Source organism: Epinephelus fuscoguttatus, linkage group LG11 (assembly GCF_011397635.1).
Source record: "Epinephelus fuscoguttatus linkage group LG11, E.fuscoguttatus.final_Chr_v1".
NCBI lineage: Eukaryota > Metazoa > Chordata > Actinopteri > Perciformes > Serranidae > Epinephelus > Epinephelus fuscoguttatus.
This window is the reverse complement of record NC_064762.1, coordinates 24,586,291-24,603,975: the sequence shown is the minus strand read 5'-3', so window position 1 is coordinate 24,603,975 and position 17,685 is coordinate 24,586,291. Positions and strand designations below refer to the sequence as shown.

The window sequence follows — 17,685 nt, the reverse complement described above, 5'->3', positions numbered from 1 at the left end:
GCCACTAGCTCAGCCACCTCCATTTTGAGAACTGTGTATAGACAACTCATATCCTCTGAATTTTTGCACAGAGCCCCTTTAATCTCTGAGAAGCTCAAATATGCTGTTAAGTGTACGAAGTTGTGTGAACTTTATATCTATAGAAAATAGTCACAACTGTACTATCACTGCAGTGATGATCCAATACCATTATTGCAAAAAGCTTTCTCATACAGTGTTGAGTACAATTCTGTTGTGCTCTGTTATAAATAGTTTGCAGAAGAGGGAGAGCAGTCGCAACGTGGCAACTGTCAGCTTTGAAAAGTCGAGTGCAGGTGGAACATGTGTTCATTAATCTGCATCAAAAATGGATTGTGTGTGAAAGTGGATGATTTTGTCAGTGTCAGTCCTTAGCCCCTCCTCTCTTAGGCACCACATTGACATCGCAAGAACGCGACTGTGCACGAGAACTGTAAATCTTATCCCCCAAACATGTATGGGAGCATTGCCGAAATTCCCACCAACTGCCTTGCCATCTGTTTCCAAGCAGACAGAGCTCTCAAATTTCTGTCTTGCTGGATGACTAAAAGGATGTTCCTACTGTTGGCTGCCTGGGTTGGTATTACTGATAGAAGTGCTCATTCTGACCCTGTTGGATTTGTTAATTGTTGCCATCTCTCCTGTGCCATTTTGGGAAAATTAGTGAGTGTGTGTGTGTGTGTGTGTGTGTGTGTGTGTGTGTGTGTGTGTGTGGAGCCGCAACCTGAAATTTATGCAAGCTATTTGTCAGGAAATTACATAGCTATTTCAACACTCGATGGGATGGGATGAAGATGTGATTGGATTGTTGTCAGTCTGAGCTAGATTGAATTTCTCGTATGACATGGAGCTACTGGCTCAGGTAGAATTAATATTGGGTAACTTGAGTTTAATCTTCACCTTAGAAATGATTGTAATGTATTACACGTATGTTGCATGTTGCATTTTGCAAATTCTTATGACAGGCTGAGCATGAAGCTTTCTAAATATTCAATCAAAGTCATCAGATAAATTCAGATGCAATTTGTGTGACTTAAAGCTTTAAAAGCAGCTCATCTTTTTGAGTTTGGTTTTGGATATGGCATTACTTGCAGCTTTGATAAGTTTTATAAACAAAGCACACAGGCAAGTCTTACACAGTGTCTCTCCCCAGTTGGATTTTTGTCTTTTTGAAATATAGACAGTTTGAAGGAACATATCAACCACTTTGCCTGTTGGTGTTTACAGTCAAGCACCAACCTGGAAGACATGCCTATAGTGGGACAGAACATAATGCACCATCTATTGTAAAACACAAATGATCCTGTACCCAATACCAAACATGCTTTAAGCCATCTGCTCATCCAGATGTTTTTGAAAATGGACATTTTTCTGTCCACACAACCTTTGTCATAAAATATCTATCCACACTAGAACACAAAAATGACCTCAAATGCTTGGTCTTCAACAGCCTCCCCTCATTACAAAGGTAGTAAAGTATACAGCCTTAGGCCCTGATCACACAGAAAGCAATTTGCAACCTGTAAAATGCGAGGCACACCACACTGCCTTTTTTAAAAGAATTAAAAAGGCAGTTAAAAAAAAACTCTTGCTGTGCCAAAAATGGACAGGTTGAGTGGCAAAATAGTTTTTCAGACACAGGGAAATGGAGATCTGTGTACATGAGACCCAAAAAAAGAGGGTGGATCACGGGGAGGACCATTAGTTGATCCACGAGCTTCGTCTCGATGATGGCTGTTTCCAGGCATATTTTAGGGTGACTCAGGGGCAGTTTGACAACCAGCTGTCTATTGTCGAGCCGTGTACCTTTGGGTATCCAGCAGCTAGTTTCTCCTCCATTGTTTAGCAACTGTAAACTTGTTGTCGTGACCACCACAGAAGGCCTGCCTCTCAAATTATGATGATAAGATGACAAAAAAGAGATGACATGGGGCGCTTTTCCGCTCTGAGCTCAAGGTTTTTCAGCTGGAGGAGTTCCAAGCTCTCCCACAAATACGCGAGCTGCCTAGAGCGCAGAAACACGAGGCGCATTGCAAGGCAAAAACTGCGAGCAAAATGTTTCATTCTCATTAAAAACAATTACAAAATGGCACCTTTTACAAAACCTACTACTGGAGATCTCATCACCGTTGATTCCCGTTCGATAAAAGCATGGAAATACTCACTGAAACATAAGAGTGATGCACTGGACATGTGAAAGTCTTATTTTTCTATTCTTTATCTACTACAGTCCCATTCTGGAAAGCATCCCACCATCTGCTGGTTTCACTGGGACCAGTCCAAAACTGTCATTTCTGGAGCAGATGCATTTGTTCATCCATGAATTGGCATAACAATATTGAGTTTCAATGTAAAGTAGTCATTAGACCAAGCAGTGCTAACAAAACTTAAGCACGCTGGTAGTCTGCTTTTATTGTTGTTTCTAGCATATGCACATTACACAAAGCAACAATGGGTATGCATGAATTTATGAGATGACATCATAATTTCTAGGACTGCCCCTAATAGTTGACCAAATGTTTGTCGATCAGCAAGGTCATTAGTCAGTTAACTCAGTGTTAACAATGTTACTGATACTATTCTTTCTCAGACCTTGACCTCAAACCATTGTGTTGCCCTGCCCAAAATATAGAATTTAGTAATTAAATTGATATCGTAAACATGCAGGCGACTAGTCGACTAATGGCCCTAGTTGATGACTACTGGTCAATTAGGAAAATTCTTTATCGAGGGCAGCCCTAATAATTTCCCAAATGCTCTGTTTGGTGCCCTATTAGTGGCCTAAAACTGTGTTTGCGTGTGGACGAGAGGCCAAAGCTCATTATAGTTTTACACGAGCAAACCTGTACCACAGCCCTACATGGAAAAGAACAACAGGATCTCATCAGTGTTGACGTCAGTATCTTTGGATGTTGGTTCAGTGTTACCTTTAGAAAATTCCACACTTTAAGTGACATCAACACTTTGTGGAGTTAACATTTCAACATCACATTTTGAGGATGTATTTGTACATAGGATAGCCAGTGTTTGGGTGAAGTTGAAGGAAAAGGAAAATAGAGCATCAGTTTTGCTCTTGACGCTTGCCAGCAACAGTCAGTATAAATGCAAGCAGCTGAAACCATGGCAACAATGTCAAATACTACATCACATTGCACACTGAATCCAGGCCCACCTAAACTGATTGGTAAATTGGTGTCAGGAGCAAAATATGGAGCCCAAAAAAACCCCACACTATCTGAGTTTATGAGTATTGCCCTCCTGTGGGCAAACATTCAGCCAGATAGGCATGCGTTTTTGCTTTGTAAGACACTGAGTGAAGAACAGAGTGAGATATGAGAAAAAATGAAGAATGGTTTGCATTTTGCGACAATCTATTAAGAGATTAAGGCACTTTTATTATGTGATAGGTTTTACCTGAGGAGTCTCTGTAATTGGAAGTTTTATCCATTAAAGCCCTGTTCAGACAGGATTAGTTTTATCACGGAGATGTACTGTGATTTTTACTGCTGTATGAAGTGCACAAGATTTTTCTCTCCCATCTCTAAGTGGATCCATAAATAGTCTCTGTTTTTTGACATGCTTCTCTTTTTTCTTTTTATTAGTGAGCCTTCAACTAAAATAATTTGTCAAGGACAACGAGACATCTTATTCTTTGCAGTACTTTTTTTTTTTATTTTAGTGTACTTGACCTCTGTCGGGTGCAATGAAAGGTTTTAGTTAAGATTTTGTTAATGTGAATAGAAACTAATTTACACAAACAAGTAAAAAACAAACTGTATTTTGAGTCAGAGCCAGCAGACTCATCCAATAGACTGTTGTTATTTCAGCCACTTTGCAGCAGTATATCTAGGCTCTTAAGCTGTGTTTGTGTAACTATATGTTTAAAGGCTACTTACATTCAAAAAGCCTGCTGGGGATGCACTTCACCTTCCACAGTGTATCCAGGGAAAGTGGTGTTCATTACTAATCACTTACTGTGTTTTTGCACTGGCTAACATGCTGTCCAAAGCAATCCAGTTACACCAAGGAGTATGGCTATTTTTTTTTATCACCCAAATGCCCCTGGAACATTTGACCCATCCTTGTGGGACTGAGTTGGCATCCGAGCATTCTCATGGCATGAGACATCCACTCAATTTGATGCCTGAATTACTCAGATAAAACCTAAAAAAGAGCACGGTCAGTTGAGTTACATAATGCACACAGTTTGGTTTGGGAAAAGAATATTCCTTCCTTCTGCATCTACTGCAGACTCTGCCTATGTTTATGACTGATGAATTTGACAGACTGTATATGATACGTAATATTCTTGTTGTAGCCTGTCCTTTTGTCGGTCCAAGCTGCCCAGAAAGTCTGCACTACTGTATTCATTTCAATGAAAATGAATGAGAGTGCACCATGAAATAAGATCATCCTCTTTAATAACTGATAACAGTATATACTGTATATGTACATATATTTTGACAGGATTAGTATAATCAGGCAGTTAGAATTAAGTCAGGTTTTACTTTTTTTTACTTTTTATGCCTCCATGCCAGCAACATGAACGTGGTATCTCAGGAACGCCTTAAAGAAATTTAATCAAATTTGGCACAAATGTCCGCCTCGACTGAAGGATTAACTGATTAGAATTTGGTAGTCAAAGGTCACTTGTGCCCGACCTCACAAGAAAAAGTTTTGGCCATATCTCAAGAATTCATAAGCTAATCATGACAAAAATTTCATACAAATAGGGTAAAATGATAAACTGATGACATTTTATACCCAAAAAGGTAAAAAGTTGGCTTCACTGTGGCATCATAATGTTCTGCAAAAACATGTCTCTGGCCATTATTTAATACCATTTACCAGAATAGAAGGTGGGACTCGGGGTGTGCCATAACATCTCATTTACGATAATATTGGTATAATTTTAATATCATAAGAAAAATTCATATTGTGATATTCACGTTATATAGACTTGTTGACATATAAACGTCATACTGTTACCCACGGCAACAAAAAGCATGGCTGAAAGTGAAATTATTACCGTGGCTCTGAAAAGAGGAGCAGCTTCAGTAGTGTGGAATAAACTGTGGCGTTCTGAATGTGTTATTTAACAGCCCCGGACTTCTCAGACTCTTAGCGACTTACTGCTAAGAGGAAACTCATTCAGTGGCTCCTCTGGTAGCAGCACAGCGTCAGCCCAAAAAATATCTTTAAAAAAAAAAAGAAAAAAAAAAGTGTAATTTATGGTAGGTAGAATTCTTTCAAAGTCTTTCATCGTAGGCCTGTGTGCAGCGCAGTGATTCACTCAGCCTCTCCCTTACTCTATTGAATCCGTGCCTGGGATCAGGTCACACAGACACAGTGACAGGGCTAACTGTACAACTGTGAGGCGCAAAATCAAGTTTGTCAATTGATAGTTGGGTTCTGGCAAATTTTTAGGTGTTCAACACAGGCTGTGTCTGTAGTTTGTCAAATATGCAATTTCCTTAACAGACTCCTGCTTTTCTCATACACAGCTGAAGGGAAACCTCCTCTGATAACAGTAGGCACAGGATTAAAGGAAGACATATCCTGGTCATTGTTTATCGCTGCTGGATGGAGTCGTTTCCCTGAGCTCAAGGAATCCGCCACCACTTGAAGTTGGGAAAGCTGTCATCCTTTGGCAGTAAGTTTTCTTTTCTGTTAAAATACTGCATGCAGTGTTAAAAAAAAAAAGCTATCAGCAACTTTTGAAGCAGCTGCCTTTTATGTGATGAAGAAGGAGATATAAGGGATGTTGTCTTCCTCTGTGTCATAGCATGCATCGCAGATCCACCACAGCGTGAAGAAGAAGTTCAGAGGGAAAAATCTGGCTTTAAAGTCAACAGGCTTTTGAGTTGTTTCCCGTCCTTGGAATTGATTCATTAAGTGTGCTGTAATTGACAGTCTCTGTGATTTCACTGTCAGTTTGAGTTCTTTTCCACGGCTTTAATGCCCCACTGAGCCACAGCAAACCCAACAGATAATCTTGTGGTCATGTTGATGTTTCTGGTAATGTGGCTGCTTGGGAGGGGTTGTGTTAAGATACTGGAACACTGGTTAAGTTCTCGAGATACTTCAAAATGTCAGTCACGAAAAGGGAATCTGTCAAAAGCTCAAAATAAGTGGACGTTTTTTAAAGAAAGAGCTGTTTTTAAAACAAAGTATGTAGGCAGTTGTGTTGGTGCTATTTTTGCTTTCTTAAAAAACGGTGCTCCTTAGCAGCTCTGTTGAAGTCTTTGTACAGCACCTATCTATAATACTAATAACTGCAGAACAATGTTACTGTCAGCTATGATTATCATGGTGGATTAACATCATCCTGTAATAGATTGGATCTGATCAGGGTTTAGTTTTTTAAGCTCCTGGAGACTTGGTTTCAAATGTTATTTCTCCATAAAATGTAATATTATGACAAAATCAGCAGCAATCAAAGATAAAGTTTGGGAAGTTATTATTTGTGAAGCACTAAACTGATGAAGCAAAGCTGCCTCATCAGACTGACATGACTGTGTGGGCATGGTTTGATCACATTTGATTGACAGTGCTGGCAACATAACATTATATGTATATTCAGTCCTTGTGTGAACTGTTATTTAACTTACCCCAGCATGCAGGGAATATTTGGGGAGCGCATAGTAAAGGCTCCAGCCTTCTGCGACCTTGAATAGGGCAAGCAACAAAGTATATATGGATGTTTTTTTCTTGAGCTCAGCCGTTGCCATCTTACTAACAGTGATTCTTGTGCTGGTTGGAGCTACTTTTGTTGCAGAGGGTTGGTGGTGGTTTCATGTCTGTGGGTATAATGTTTGCATCATAAAGCATATCTGCTGTTTAGCTGATCACACGCTGGTATGAAAGTCTTACTGTAAAAAGTAGCATGGATCCGGATTAAAGACTGCTGTAAGAAAAGTTGCATTTGATAAACATAAGAAAAAACGAGGCATAGTTTCATTGATGTAATTTCACTAAGAAAAGTTGAATGAGGCTCCAGCACTCACTCATTGTGCCAAGGAGAAGAAAGCTCTGGTGAATCCTTGTAATTAAAGTCATCTTGCTGGAGTTTGTGTGTTCCAAGGAGGTCCTCGATTGTGCCAGGAGAGGTAAACACATAAATCCATCCTGATGTACTGAGAGCAGCAGCAGCAGCTTTTGGCTGAACCTTGGATTGTCTTCCTGCTTCGCAGATCCATGTACTGACACAGAGCCAGAGATAATGCTGATAGTGGTGGATTCCTCACTGACACTTGTCAGGAGCCGGATATGATGCTCATTTTGCAGTTATAGTTGGGCTGAGGCTATATTGTGTTATTTATTGTCACTTATTTACTTTTAGGGATTTAATGTCCAGTCTATGGACTGAATTACAGCGATGCCAGGCTAACAACAGCAATCACTTCCCAGGAGACAATTGCCAATTGATTTGAATTGTAGTGATGTATGAAATCAGTGAACTTGCTTTTTTCTGTTGTCATTATCAGCCGGAACTGTAATGTTTAAAGATACATAGTTTAACACGGTGGTTTGACCTGACATTTCTGCTGTGCCAATTTTGTAGTCTGAGAAACACTGAATTCAACAAATTCAGTGCCCCATATCATAGTTTCAGTGCTTCCCGGGGCTGAAAAAATCTCTGAGGAAACACTGACATGTGAGATACATTGTCATGTTTTGGTTTTAGCTGGCTAATGTCATTTAACATCTTGCTTTCTAATGCAGACAAATTGCTAGCTAGCAAACACAGCAAAATACTGTATTGAGAGGATAATGAAAGCTAATTCACCCCTTCTCTATGGGCTGGTTTGCATATTACTTTATCAGCCATGAAGTGACCAACAGCAGATCCATGCAGCGTAGCAAGGTTACAGTGAGCTGGGTGGCCAACGCACGAACTGTAACCCAAGCCAAGGTTAGCCAACTAGCTGTTAAGCTACACTGCATGGATCTACTGTTCATTGCTTTGTAACACCAGTTGATCAAGTAATTTGCAAATAGCAAGCTAGTTAGTATCATGGCCATACTTAACAGGCTCAGACAGAGGTGTCACTAACAGGAAGGACTTTCTGAAAGTTACATACAGAACCTTTATGTGTCTTGTACGCAATATTTAGAAATTTTTCTTCACTTAACCTTCACACTAATCAATTGAGGCAGTCGTAGACCACCAGCCCCCATGTTGTGGGAAGTAAAATTACTGTGTTTGTAAATGGAGTGTGGTGGCTTTGAGGTAACTGCTTTAGTTTCTCGTTGTAAAGTGGTGTCTGATGGCAAGGTAAAGCAATGAAAATGTTCTTAATATAGCCTACATTTATTAAACTGATACTAATTTTTTTCGGAGGGAGCTTTTTTTAGGTGAGTAAAAACTAAGGAATTGAGGCAGCATTTGCTAAGCCCCATTTTACGTAAGTGATGCAGGGATTTGCTATCTGAAACTTACTGTAAACAAACATTGTGATTCGGTCTATAAAATATCTGTTCATGCTGAAAAATACCCATCACAGTCAGGCTTCATATTGCTTCTTTAAAACTCATAGGCAGTCAATTTAAATGATATAAAACAGATTTTTTTTAGAAACTTGAATTGGCTTTGTTGGCGTTTTTGATTGATGAATCACTTGAACAGTGTATTATTGAGTTAATGTTGAATTTTCCTTCAGTCAAAAAAAAGATGAATTGGGCTCATACTGTTGATTCCAGTGTCAATTCCAGACACAGACATAAACTAGGCGAGAGGATTGGACCGGCGCAAGTGGCCCTGCAGATGCTTTTCTTTAAAACCAGAGAAACGAGGTCACAATGCCCAGGCGTTCAACATCTGGCTCGCAGGTGGTGGAAGCAGAAACCAAAACAGGAAAGTGGCCTGTCATGATCTGTGGTGCTCGCCGCAACCTCTGCGTTCACTGCGCTCATCCAAGAAGGGGAGTGTTTTGGCATGTAAGGTGATGGCCTTGAGAGCCGGCGTGGAGTTTCCATTCTTGGTTTAATGGATTTCAGGTTCATGGCTTTGTGAAGACCAAATGTCTGGTAAAAGTGCATCAGTCTTTCACTAGGTTCATCCCATCATGCTTTTAGTTGAGCCATGGGTGTGCAATGGCATGCAGCAGAATGTGTGAGAATACGGCGTGTACACAATAGGGATGACCTCATTGTTTTCAAATTCATCTAAGCTCAACATACAGAAGAACAATGAATTCTGCATGCCACACTGCCCTGACCTCCCTCTCCTTACACTGTGTATGTGTGTGTTTACGTCCCCCCTCTCTGAGGTGTGTGTTTACCTTCTAGTTTACAGAGGTTCTTAAAATATTTACTCAGGGCTGAACTAGTTAATGATTATTTGGACAATCATGATTGAAAGTGTTGGGCTACACACACTGGGGTATGTTGTGGCAGAGGAGCCAGCTCCATTGGGCTTTGTTCCTGGTGTCAGTTATTGAATGCAGTCCCAACCTCACTGACCCTGTTGAACTTTTGCGCTGATAGACTGTAAACTAAGAGAAAATCTAATTTGTGCTTTCATCTCCCATCACAAAGATTTGCTCAGTGAAGCTGGCCTGCATTATAGTGTGTTGTGATTTTTGTTGTGTATTTTTTTTTATAATTGTCTTGACTAGGGACGTCAGTTTTGGTTAATCCTGCTTTCGATAGCCTGACACTAATTAACCAGTAACTAACTGTTTAATTTTTAAGAAAAAAAAAACAATAACATGAAACAGAAGAGGCCTTGTTTTTCAGTTCAGTGCTCCATTGACTCAGTGAGCTTTAGCACTGCATTTCAAAGTGCTATCTATCGTGCCTTTTATTTTATTATCTGTGGGCTTTGCTAACAGAAAACCAGCCAGCTGTGTTAACACGTGGAAACACAGTACTCACTGCACACCCTCTGGTCTCCACTGGATAGCTATCGTTAGCCTTGGCTGCTCTGTACTGTGCACTGCCTGGGTCAGGAGGAAGCTAACTAGTAGCACCTCTCATTTGGTCGCTACAGCCTCTGGTCTCCCCACATATAGCCCTGGTGAGTAAGCACCGCTAGCAATGCTGTTAGTTTGGTACGGTATTGCTAGCAGTAATTTACCCTTTGCTAAGCCCCGCCCCTTTGTGATGGTCTGTTTTGACTGTCCAAGAAAAAGAGCAACTTGAAGACGTCATACTTCAGTGGTGTTCATTATGTATTCAGTTTCTGATAATGACTTTAGTTGTTATTTTATCTCACACGTGTTAGGATGTTACATACCTTGACATGTTTCGGTGGAATCTTCCTCAGAAGTGTCACGTGGTGGTGGTTGTGACCCCTCTTTCTCTTGACAGATCAGCTGATAAAGATGCGTCACAACCACTACCAAGTGACACTTCTGAGGAAGGCGGAAGTTTCCGCCGAAACATGTCAAGGTATGTAACATCCTAACACATGTCTGAGATAAAATAACAACTAAAGTCCTGATTGAAGACGTCATGTTATGCTCTGAGAAATTGTGATGGGAAATTTGTTTTCTGTTTTTTTGACATTTAACCCTTTAAAATTGTTCTAATTTATTGTTGTTTCCCAGTGTTTATAAAACCAGATTTTTTTTGTCATCTCCCATAGGACTGGGTGGCGTACCAAAAACCAGTGTTTATTTTCATTATGATATGAATTTTTCATATACTGCAATACCGGTGAATAGCCCAAACAACGTCCGGAACACGTGTGGCGGGAAAGTGTTTCAGGGGGGGACCCATTTCACCGCTGCACACCACAGGCGTGCTAGAGCTGGCAAGAGTGAGAGCATAGAGAAAAGTTTAGAGGCGAGAATGGCTGCCTGAGAGAGTCCTGAATGCAAAGCAACTGTACATGTTGCCGAAGAACACGATGACCCAGAAGAACTCCTACCAAAACGAGCAGTGTTTCCCCTATATGCAACGAGCAGCGACGCACCGCCGCCACTGATACAATTGTCTCTGTATCGCGCACGGCGGAGTTCGCCCCGATGTGCACACACACACATACACACACACGAGCGCATACACACACGGGTGAGCACGGCTTGGGCCGCATTTTCCTGACCGAACCCGACCCAAATCAACAGTTATAACCGAGCACGGCACTAATGGAGCGGAGCCTGTGTTGCGTTCAGGCGTTGTCACGTAAATAACCAATCCCAGCACTTGAACAGGCCATAGCACAACACAGCAGCATGTCAAGTGGGCCGAATCCGAGCAAAATACCGTCAAATACCATGAAACCGATATGATTTTAAAAACAAAAACCTGATATGAAAATTTTGTCATACCACCCAGCCCTAATCTCCCAGTAACCTGCTGTCACCCCTCAGTCCTGCTGCAATGACACTTGACTCAAGGAACAAGTGATGGTGACCTTGTCTGTTGGAAAGCCTCCCTGCTCTTCTTTTCTCACACCTGTCTCCTCCGCATCTCTCTCTCCTTGTCACCACGAACACAGACTGTTGCTGCCTTGTTACGCAGTCACTCAAATTGAGCGGGCCCCTCTCTGGCGTTAGAGTGCTTCAAATGGTCATCGGAGGCGATTTACCACACAGAGCTTTGATCCATTCCAGTGGCGTTCTGACAACTTTTAGCTAATGCCTCTGCTGGGTCTCTCCAGCTGTGAGGAGGAAAGCTCGATCAGTGGTTTATGGATGTGAGACGTGTGAGCTTAAGCGAGCTGCTGTTTTTCATTAAGAGGCAACTGACGCATGGGAGGAGAGTTGACTGCCCTGGCGGTTCTTTCTAATGACAGCCGGCTAGTTTGGAAGTAAAGCGTCTTCAACAAGGGCCCACAGGGTTGTTTTTAATGAAGAGACTGCCTGAAGCCCTTTAGCATCTCATAAAGCACTTGGGGAAAATGGCCACGGTTGAGGAGAGGTTGAAATGAAGGGACTCACTTCAGCATGTCTCCTTCGCCTCCTCTATTATATGGTCTCATCACTGACACACTGGTTTGAAAGAAATGGCCTTTTTCGTCGACTTTGTAGTCAGAGAGTTCGAGAACAGACTTTTAGAAAATAAACAATGGACCCGAGTAACTGTCAGGGGGATACTTTTGCTTCATGAATTCATATGTATCAGGTTTGTGGCTGTGTAGGATTATATCAATGGCTGCGAGAGGCCAGGTGTAGAGATTTAATGGGATATCAGATGACTTGAATAGCATGATTGTAGTCGGACATCACAGTCTGTACCCGAGATGAAAAGAGTATCTAGAGGGTTGTAGCTCAAAGCACCACTGGGTTCTCGTTGCTTCCTGATATGAGATTCAATAAGCTAATGTTGCCAGGCAACGGGTGCAATTCCACTTTTGGCAAGTATTGCTTAGTAACAAAATTTGTTTCCAAGAAGTAAAGGCAGAATCACTGGTGGGATCAATGATGGATACAACCCTGGAATTTAATCACCCATTTTAGGAATTTAAAGCAGTTACTGTGTTAGACTACAGCTGAGGGGAGTGTATGTCCCTCACAGGATCCCTTATGTTTTTATTTTCAGTGTAATTAATTAAAACAACAAAGGTAGGGGGAAAACAAACATTAACACAGTACGCTGTGAGCTGATGCATCTCCATGCACGGGCGTCATCTTTTTTAGTTTTCCGTAGCTGAATCCTCCACAAATATCCCCACAGGTTGTGTCAGAGCTGGAGCACTCTTGTCTCACAATGCACCTCTGCCTGCAAATGGCCAATGGTGCACTAGTGGGAGGTAGAGTAGGAGGAGAGGGGTAGTGTGAACAGGGCCTGCGGGGGTGGTGCTGCCGCGTTACATAATGTCAGATGAACCCAGCTGTGCTGTGTTGTTTAGCCCATGGGTGAAGCGGTGCCAGCCCAGCCGACTGATGAGTCCACCTGCGCTCATCACAGTGGGTTCGGCATTAGGGTACAGGTCAATGAACAGATTGACACTGCTCAGACTGATCACATGTCGTCAGCGTGGATCAGAGGCAAATTGAAATGGGCAAATCATGAAACGGCAGCGCCAACATCCTCTCTTCCGGCACTGTGTTGCCATGGCAGCGCAGTTGTTGTGTTGTCAGAAACCTTGGAGTGTAATGATAATGCAGGGTTCTAACAACGGTAATTAGAAGCTATTTTCCTTTTCTTTTTCTAACGACTAAAGCTCCCTTCTGTAGTGCTCTCTTATCCCTACAGCCACTCATCAGTGGAGCAATGCACCAAGAGGAAATATCCCTTCATCATATGTTGTAGAAAAGCGGCAGCTTACACTAGTTAGTACTATCTTCTCCCCTCATATTGGCAATGTGTTACTCTATGATTGTGGACAGCAACCTCTGCAAAGACTCGCTTACCATTAATTTCCCCGGCCAACTGGTGTGTTTCTTTTGGCAGGCTCTGCAAGTAGCATAAACCTTGAATAAAGACTGGATAATACACTGCAGGTGTCTTCCAGGAAGGGGCCTATCACCCTGCAAGCTCTATTTAAAAAGCCTGTATCAGAGTCACTATCATTAAAAGCTCGTCATGTTGCCCTCCCAGACCTCTGTAATTAAAGGAAGAGGCGTCTGTGTTTTATCTCGAACTCTGTGTCTCTGATACGACATAACAGCTAGACGCACAGACAAACTCACATTTACCATGAACTAGAAGTTTGTTTTTAACAAACAGGCTGAAACTCAAACTCCTGCGTACACGTCAGTCATTAAGGGACATCAGCCATTAAAAGAAATGTCAGCAGGACTGTCGGCTGTGTTCTGTTTGTGTATAGCAGTTTATCTTGTTATAGCCAAAGGAAATGTCTAAACTAAAAAGCATGAGGTTCAGCTCATTCAGTTTGATGTTATGGTGGGCATGTTCAGTGGAAAGTTTGAGTTGATGTATCTATTTCTGGTGTGCTTGTTGTGTTGATGAAAATGTAATTGGGGAAAAGTGAACATTTTCAAAGTTGCCAGTAGATAATCACATTTTTGTTAAGCCAATTGTGATGTAGCACACTATACACAATGTCTTTCTTTGAGTGTACACTACATAGAAGAGAAAAAATGGGACCACACAGACAGGCCTCAAGTGATTGATGGATGGATGATACCATGTAGCAACGATTTGTTAAGCGCTGCCCGAAAACACCCAACAGGAACTCATCTTATGTTGGCTTCGCCCCGCCCAGCCTCTCCAGACCTCTGCCATTTTTGGCCCCTTTGACAGGATTTGATGGGAACATGGTGGAGCCTCTGCCACTGTATGTCTGCATCCAAAGCAGACCCTGCAACTCTGTTTCAGACCTCAAATGAGATTGGGTGAGAGTGAGATGGCCACAAAAATTACAGAGATTCTTGGATAGCCACAAGACTGGGTAGAGATATGCAGGGGAAGGAAGACAGATGGAAGACAACAAGTTAAGTTTTGGCTGGTGAAAGTGGAGAGGACAAAATGAAAAATGAAGACATTTGATCTGCACAAGGGGAAAAGGCAGAAGGTAGAGAGTAATATACGAGCAGAAGAGGTTTTAGAGTGATGAACTCGAGGGAGGGAAAGGTGGACCTCAAGAAGATCCAGCCCCCGGACTTAATTGTTTTGTTTTGCTAGGAAAAACCCCAGATGCCTGTAGTCAAGCAACGGCTTGACCCTTTCTTTGGTCGTGAGCTGCAGGGCTGAGGGCACTGCACAGAAAGCTTAGTGGTAGGCCTTTTATTCAAAGGCCTTTTCTCTGTTTTGGCCCTTTAGGAGGTGCAAAGCTTCACATCAGTCAAAGTGTCACAGGGCTAGCTGTCTGTAGCCCTATCCTCCTCCTCCTATCCCTTATAACAGCGATTACCCAGGAACCCCTGCACACTGTTTCTCACGGCTATTAAACATGCACTTGTCAATCTGCCTCCTCATCGTGTGACTGATTGCCTCACAGCCATTTGCCTCTCAGCTGGTTCAGGCCCTATCGATACAAGTGCAGATTTTCTACCCCAGTGGTCTCCAACCATGTGGCTTTGAGAGACGCATCTATGCATAGTTACATCCCGCCTCATCAATTTTTACTTAGAAGTGATTAATTCAAAAATAATGATTAATTGCCTTTTCAACTGGCTGCCATTAGGGCTGGATATCAAATGCAATACTTGTAATGCCACAGGTACTCTTACATATGTTCTACTGAGCACCAGTTTACGTTAAATGAATCAGTGCCAGATGTTGGTACCTGGGAGTGCATCTTGGTGAGAACACCAGGAAGCCAGTCACAGAGCTCCAAGGCCAGCAACAGAGCTCCGTGGAGCGAGGTACTTTTTAGTCTATTATTTATTTATTTGTTTTATTTGTTTATTTAACAAGGACAGTGCACAGCTCTCAGCTATACCAGAGTTAGCTACTAGCTAATTTTCATCTGTAGTGCCTGAGCAGGAACAGAAAACATATAGCGTTAAGACAGAAATCTAACACTATAGTCTATTATGTCACCCCTGCAGCTTGTTCAAAATTTTGTTATAACAGAGGAAGTAAAGTACCAAAAAAGGTTTAGTTAGGTACTGTTACTGAATTTCAGGCACCAGTATCAGTTCAAATGTGAACAGTAGCCAACCCACGCTGTCAGTAAGGGTGCTTACAGACTTAGAGTTGTCTTGCTTTGGTCCGAATCAGGGACTAATTTTGTCACAAAGTTGCATAATTGTCTAGAGTTGGTTCGTGTTCTCACGGCAGCATTTACAAGTGGACCGGATCAAATGCCTGCATGAGAAAGCTGCTCTTGATTGGTCAGAACTTCCATGTGGGAAAAATCCAGGAAGTAAACAAAACGTTGAAGAAGAGTACACTTGCAAGATAAATGTGACACTTTCTAATGTCACAATGGAGGGACAACTACGCAGGTTGATTTTAGCGCTGCTCATCGTGGACTATATTGCTGTCATTGTTCATTTTAGTCAAACCATACAGTTTGAAAACGAGGCGCGGCTCCAACTAGAAAACAATGTTTTGATGCATTGGATGTGCTGAATGTGCATATTAAGGCAGTACAGGAGGAGGTGCACATTAATAATCCTCCAGGACTGTAACATGCTCATGTTTAACCCAAACAACGTGTCATGTGACTGCAGTTGGTTCGGATTCAGGCCTGAACACGTTCTCACCACAAATGAACCGCATCAGAGTTTGTTTGTAACCGGACCGAGACCACCTCTTCAAGAAGGTCACAGTCTGGTTGTTTTGGTGCACACCTGAGTGTGATTACTGTGTTCACACCTGCCCAAACGAACCACACTAAGGGGACAAATGAACTTGAGTTCGATTTAACCGAACAAAACAGGGCAGGTGTGAAAGCACCCTAAGATTGAATGGAATATGAATGGAATGTGGTTTGGGAACACTGTCTCGTCTCATGGTGCACGCACGGTATGCTGTAGCAAGATACAGATAGCGTCTGTTGCTAGACCTGTACGTACAGTTAAGAATGTTAAAAAAATCTGTGAATATTTGCCAAACTAAATATTTGTCATCAAAAAACCACCTTACATTAAGTGCATAACAAGATAAGTAATGTATTGCACTGCACATCATGGGTTTAAAGCTAAAACCACACCACCAATCAAAGAGCTATCTTTGTGTTTGTCAAGACATGGATATTTGTTTATGTCTTTGTTTACAGTTGACCACGTTCCCCTGTTAGGTTGATCTGTTAACTTAAGCTGTCCGCCCACTGAACTTATCAGACATTGTTTTTGGTTCTGCCTGTTAATGATGCTACCTGGGACCATGTCTGGAGATTGTTTAGACTGTTAGCACAATAAAAAGAAGAGTGAGAACAAACCCTGGGGTAATTGCTGTAAGTACGGGGCATGTGTCCTCAGATGTCAGGATTAAAAGCATTAGCCTACAGTTGCCTCCCTCTCCCTCCTGTGTTTACCTTGATGTTAGAGCTACAGTTTTTCCTACATCTGGTTTAGGAGCCAGGCATATGTGTGTCTGGTTAGTAAACTGGCACACATCTCTGACTATCATTGACTCCTGACTTTACGTCCTATAAAATAACACACTTGCAGACAAATGCAGTTAATGATAATTCATTTGATTCAGAATGGTAGGATAAAGATCAGATCATATTGTGAAGAAACACAGAATTAGATCCGTTTGTGCAGATGAGTGTTCTGGCTATCAATTACGTACAGCTTCAGCTGTTACTATGTATACACAAATAAACAAAGCATTTGGTTCCACTGTACAAAATACACAACAAAGTATGCGGACTAAATGACAGATTGTTAGGAAATACATCTTGGATCACAAAACAACATTAGTGTTTGTGCCAAACTGTCACAGTACAGGGATCACAGTTTGGTGCATGCAGCCACACGCGGAATACACAGGATGTAGACTAATGGATGGAATGTGGAACCAAAGTTTTGCTCAGAAACTTTTGGCTGTATGTTGTTAGCAACGAGCTGATTGGTGTACAAGTCTGTTTGTTTTGCATTTTCAATTTCATAGCATAAGAGATTCTTTTCAGTTTTATAGCCTGGTTTGACCTCATTCAAGCATTCAGTGCTTAATGCCCTATAGTGCTGTTATCCAGGCTACTGTTACCGTTGCTGCTACAGACTCTCAGCAAAAAAGACTCGCCCACCATGCTCTGGGATTGGATAGTGAAATGTTACATTAATCTAAGCATCCCCCATTGGCTATTCAGGTGGAAGCATCTAAAGTGTGTCCCAAGTATTTGTACTTTTAGGTTTG

General features: G+C 41.8%; 1 protein-coding gene across 8 annotated transcripts in view; it reads left to right on the top strand.

The window, feature by feature from the left end:
• Positions 1-17,685, top strand: part of sipa1l1 (signal-induced proliferation-associated 1 like 1) — a 128,401-nt gene that overhangs the window by 10,357 nt on the left and 100,359 nt on the right. For 6 of the 8 annotated variants that reach the window (XM_049589536.1, XM_049589532.1, XM_049589537.1 and 3 more), the window contains one exon: positions 5,523-5,671. The gene's annotated coding sequence lies outside the window, so the exon portion shown is untranslated. Of the gene's footprint in view, positions 1-5,522; positions 5,672-10,332; positions 10,414-17,685 lie in introns of all 8 variants that reach the window. The other 2 variants (XM_049589535.1, XM_049589539.1) reach the window with 1 other exon arrangement.